A 6,021-nucleotide genomic window follows, 5' to 3' on the forward strand; every position below is an offset into this window, starting at 1 on the left:
CCCAGTGTTGTAGATGAATGTCCTAAGCTTTGGGCCACAAACTAAGTACCTCATTAATCATTAGTGTCAGCTCATTTGGAGCATGCTTCAAGTAGCCTCCTGCCATGTAGTGCATATAGATGACAGAAGCCCTATGTCTAAGACCAGGACAGTGTTCTCCAGAGGGACTTGGAAGTTCAATGGGCTACAAAGGGTTAAGCTGTTAGGTTTTACCAAGGTACTAAAAGATTGTTCACAATTCCTGTGATGTATGGGATCATACCCAAATAGCACATGCATTCAATTGTGTTGTGCAGTGATTGTTTCAAAGTTTGAAACTCAAAGTTATAATGCTTATTATATTCCTATTGGTGTCTCCAAAACGGAGATAAATTCGCCTTTCCAGGAAACAACGTGGGATATAGGAAGGTGATATAAAATGAATGAAAGAGTTGGCAGCTCCAAGAAAAATATTTAAGGGAGATAATTTTTAAAAACATGTTAATATTTTTTGCATTTCTCTTATGAGACTTGGTCAGTCAGAAGCTGCTATCAGCCTCAAAGGATAAATAGAACTGTAATGTCAGGAATGCAAAAGAAAGAAAGCAGCTTTTGACTACCAAAATAGGAATTTTGAATCCCAAGAAACACAGTAGTCTTGAAAAAGCCAGACATTACTAAGAGAGAAAGGTTTTATAAAATTTTAAAGTTCCATTAACATTTCAAAATGCAGACCTTGGCAAAATTAAAAGTGGTATTTAATATATACCATATGATAGAGAAACTGAGGCTATGACATAAGGAAAAGACCTGCCAACTGAGAAGGCGGGAAAGTCTTTGCCTTCTGATCTGGGGGAGCATTGAAAGAAGGGGCTCGAGTGAGTGCGGCAGGCAGTCATCCCCAACCTGTGCTGGGGCGTCTCAGAACGGGCAGGCGGGGGTTGCAGGAAAGCATCCGGAGAGCTGTGGTATCAGAGAACCTGAAGAGATGGAATTGGTAGACCACTTTCCCTCTAAGAAAGGAGGCGAGGTCTTGCATTTGGTTCTGTACCACCTGGAACCTGACTCAGGAGCAATAGTGTTCAATGGCAGAGGTGGCTTCATTTGGTATCCTGAGATAACTACTGGCTCTCAGTGGCCTGCAGGTGACATGTGGGAGAACCCACATATTCTTACACTCCCTCAGGAAGTAAAAGTGGAAATGGTGAATAGTCTGGTGAACCAGCGGAGCTAAGAGGGCATAGTGCATGAGAGCTGTACTACCAGAGGTAAATGGCTGCCACCCTGGATGGCAGAAGTGCTGCTGGCCCAGCACCACAAAAGGCCAGATGAAACCTGTTTCACCTCATTGAGGACTCATAGGTGTCCAGCTCCCTCCTTCTCCTCTGAGCCTACCACAAGATCATATGAATACCCCGTACAATTGGATTCCACCCTAGGAATGAGCGAGGGAGGAGGGAGAGGAGAGACTAATAATTTTCCTGAAAGAGACCCGCAATTAACTTGAAGAGACTAAGATGCCTTTAACCTTTAAGATAAATTTGAGCTCCCATTGGCCTCTCTTTCTTTTTCCCCTTCTACTACTGGGGTGAGGGTTCAAGAGCAAAACCAGATCAGTTGTAGATGATAAAGAAGAGCCATTCTTCCTGTTCATCTGAGAGTTATGCGTTTTTTAGCATAACATAGATATTTTGTGTTGCCAAGTTATCTCATAGAGAACTAACTTCCTTTCCTCCTTTCCTTTCTTTCTTCCTCCCTCCCTTCAGTAAACACATTGAGCGGCTGTCAGACATACACTAGGTACAAGTGGTACACGTAAATCGGGTGTCATTCCTGCACTCAGGGAGCTGGGTACCTAGTACGCTAGATAGACTAGTGAGCAGATGCTTTCACCAGGGTCGGGAGCCCATACGGATCCACGCTGGGTGCTACGCAAGAGGCAGCTCCCCAAGGGTTGGGAAGTCCAGGAAGCCTTCCCAGAGAAGGGAGCTTCAGAGCGGACTCCTTAAGGATAACTAGAAGTTTGCCAGGAGAAGAAGGAGGAGGAAAGAAGAAAGGCTTCTGAGGCAAAGGGAAGAGCATATGCACGTAGCTGTAATAATTAATTTTATGTGTCAACTTCTCCACTGGGTGCTAGATCAAACATTTTTTTCTGGGTGTGTCTGTGACGATGTTTCTGAATGGGATTAACATTTGAAATAGTGCACCTGGCAAAGTAGATGGGCCTCCTCAATGTCGTTGGGCATCATTCAATCCATTGAGGGCCTGAAAAGAACAGAAGGCACAGGAAGGAGGAATGTGCCCCTTCCCCACCCCTGTAGCTTCCTGCCTACCTGCTCAGGCTGGAACATAGGTCTGCTCCTTCCCTTGGATGGGACTTACATGACTGTCTCTCCTGGTCCTCAGGCCTTCAGACTCCGACTGGAACTGCACCACTGGCTCCCCTGCCCCTCCCGCTTGTAGATGGCCAAATATAGGACCCCCAGCCTCCACAATCTTGTGAGCCAATTCCTCGCAGTAAATGAATCTCAGTCTGTCTCTCTCTCTTTCTGTGTTTCTGGTTCTCTGGAGAACTCATCTCATACAATGGCCAATTCTGAGATCTGCAATTAGCTTATTTCACTGATCATAAAAATTCATTTTCCCCCACATTTTAACTTCTCTGAAATCAGGATGCAGCTAACCATCCATGGCATCCTACAATTTTGTTCTTGGTGACTGATAAAAGTAAGGCTTAAAGCACCCTAAAGTGAATGGAATTTAAGGAATTTAAGTTACGGGGCCCCTTGTTTGCATGGGCCCCTTCCAAAGCTTTGTACTTAATTTTGGGTTTACCCTCTTAGAATGGGTGCACTAAATGGTATGAGCCTTGGGCCTCACATGCCTGCATCCACCTCTAATGTGTTTTAGAAGATTGGTAATTCGATAGGTCTAAGATTAGTATTTGTAGGGGAAGGAGAGGGGATGAGGGAAGGCATGAGTGGTGAGAGACTGGAGGTTTAGGATCTAATTTCAGTGAATGACAGCTACATCCTTTCACCTGGTGGAAGAAGCCAGAGACCTCAACTCCTGCCTCTCTCTCCTGCCCCATGTGCAATCCATCATTATGTCCTGTATACTTCTACTTCTGTGATAGAGACTCCTACTTCTCCTTCAAACTCTGTTTCTTCCTTCCATAAGGCATAGAACCCTCTAGTTTTAACCAGAAGCATGACCACCCTGAACAAAGACTGCATTTTCCAGCCTCCCTTCCAGTTAAATGTGGACACGAAGCTGAATTTTGGCCAAGGGAATGTGTAGTGTATCTTGAGAGTTTCCTTAAATTGAAGTAGTCTCTCATTCTCCCTCTTTCTTTGGTCCTGATAGCAGGAATGTGGACGTGATTGCCGGAGCTTCAGCAGGAGTCTTGGACCATGAGGTGACTTTAGGAATGGGGGCTAGACATGATGGAGCAAAATGGAAGCCCGGGTCCCTTGCACTGTGGAGCATTATATCAGTCTTACATTATCTACGTATGAACTTTCACCTGAAAGAGAAAAAAACCTCTGTTTCAAGTAAGATACTGTTTGTTTGTTTGTTTTGTCACTTACAGTTGAAATCATTTCTAACTAATAATCCACGTCACTGAAAGTTCTCATCACTATCCTAATCAGAGTTACCAATATTTCTTGCTTGGACTTTTGAAAGAATCTGTTAATTGATATCTCCAGATTCACTCATATCCATCCCAGCCTCCTTCCAATGAATTTTCTATGTAATAGCCAAAGCGATTGATTCATAATGCAAATAGACCATCACCCCCTGTGTTGGTCTGACCAGGCTGCCGTAATAGAGTACCCCAAACTGGGTGGCCAAAACAAAAGAAATTTATTTTCTCATAGTTCCGAAGGTTGGAAGGCCAAGATCAAAGTGTGGCAGGCTCTCTGGAGAGAGCTCTCTCCTTGGTTTGCAGACAGCACCTTCCTGCTGTGTCTTCACATGGCCTTTTCTCTGTGTGCATGTATGCATGTGCACAGAGACAGAGTGGTCTCTGGTGTCTCTTCCTCTTTTTACAAGGATACCAGTCCTATTAGATTAGAGTCTCATCCTTATGACCTCATTTAACCTTAATTACCTCCTTAACGGCCCTATCTTCAAATACAGTCACATTGGGGGTTAGGGCTCCAACATGTGAACTTTGGAAGGAACACAATTCAGTTCTTAACACTACCCTTATTCAATAATATCAGTGACTTCTTATTGCTTTTAGGGTAAAATTCAGCAGTTAAAATGGCAACACTCTTATATGGTTTGGGCCCTATTTTTATCTCATGGCATGCTTCTCCTCATTCCCCATGCTTTAGCTGCACTGGCCTTTCATTTTCTCAGGTGTGCATGATTTCTTCCACCTCAGGGCCTTTGCACATGCTGTAGTTTCTGTCCTAAATGCTCTTCCTCCCCTTCTGTCCTTTTGCTCGGTAAACCTCTCTCCATCAGCTCTCAGGTCAGTCATCTGATCTTCAGGGAAGCTGTCTCAGATCTAGTTTTTAATCCCCATTCCTCCATTATATGTTCTCATAGCTCCATGCACCTCTTTTTAATAGCACTTATCATAATTTTGCCTTTATATTTTGATCAAGATTCTTTGGTTAATGTTTGTCTTTTCCATTAGATGATAAACTCCATGAGAATAGGGATATGTCACTTTTTGCTTATTATTATTTTTCTTATTGTGTGCCTTCTACAGTATCTGGCACATATCTGACTCTCAACAAACATTTTCTGAACGAATAAGTGAGAGCTAAGTGGGAGTTAGGTCATGTAGAAGTAGGTATGCCAAACAAGGAGTTGGGACTTCATCCTCAATGATATATAGCATGGCACTCAAGGATTTTTGGCAGTGAAGTGAAATAAAATAGATATTAAAAAAAAATAAGATAGGTGTTTTAAAAAATCATTTTTGCCAGCACTGTGAAGAATGTGTTAGAAAAACCTATGTTGTCATTAAAGTGACAAGTTTCAAAGGTTGTAGCAGATATCCATGTGGAAAATAAAGGCTTGAGTTAAATTTGTGTTAGTCCCGTTCTTTCTGAGAATTCTTCAGTGTAAATCACATTGGGTCTCAGTTTCCTCCCCTGCTGGTTTGGGATTTGGCTTTTGCCGCCTGGTTAGTGAATTATCTTTGTTCATCTGTTTTCCATCTTCCAGTATGTTGCTGCTGTTATTGTATTTCCTGTTCTTGTTTTTGTTGATTTATTTTTGAAATCCCTTTACTATAGTTTTAGTAGAGTTTGGGGGGGCAAAATTATAGGCACACGTTTAATATACCACTTTCACTTGGAACTCCCAACATTTTTGTTTCATTATAAAAATTCTTTATTGCTTATTGCAAGAAAATTGCCTTTCACATTGGCCAAGATTTTTTTTTAAGTGACAATATCAAATGATGGCAAAACTGAGGATGAAAGAGTGGGAGTATAAAGTGGTACAACATTCCTGGAGAGTAGTGTTTCCCCAAAGGCTTAAAATATACTTACTATTTGAACCAAAAGTTCCACATGTTGGAATTTATCCTAAGGAAATGATTAGCTTTAAGTTCATTGCAGTGTTGTTTATAATATTGAAAAACTGTCCGACGATTAAGGGCTGACTAAATAAACTAGGCTCCTTCACAAATTATATATGTGGTCATTAAAAATTATGTTGTTGAACCAAGTTCGTCACATAGCACTACTCCAGAGAATACGCATACATGGTCTTTTGCCAAGGCACACGTGAAGCTGTGGAACAAATCTAGCTCACCTTCCTCCAGCACTAGTTACTGGTGATTTGGGAGTGTGGAGACACTACTCTCTATCCCAGCATCCTTTGTGCCTTTCTTCCTTGGTAACAAAACCCTGATTTGTAGCAGGGGATGTCGCTGCTCAGAATAAAATAAAAGACTACATTTCCCTGTCTCTGTGGTACCTAGGTGTGGCCTTAAGGTTAAACAGAACCAACGAGATGTCAGTGAAAGTGCTGAGAGACTTCTGGGGGCTACCTTGATGGAGATGAATGAGGATG

This window comes from Equus quagga, chromosome 20, assembly GCF_021613505.1.
Source record: "Equus quagga isolate Etosha38 chromosome 20, UCLA_HA_Equagga_1.0, whole genome shotgun sequence".
Classification (NCBI taxonomy): Eukaryota; Metazoa; Chordata; class Mammalia; order Perissodactyla; family Equidae; genus Equus; species Equus quagga.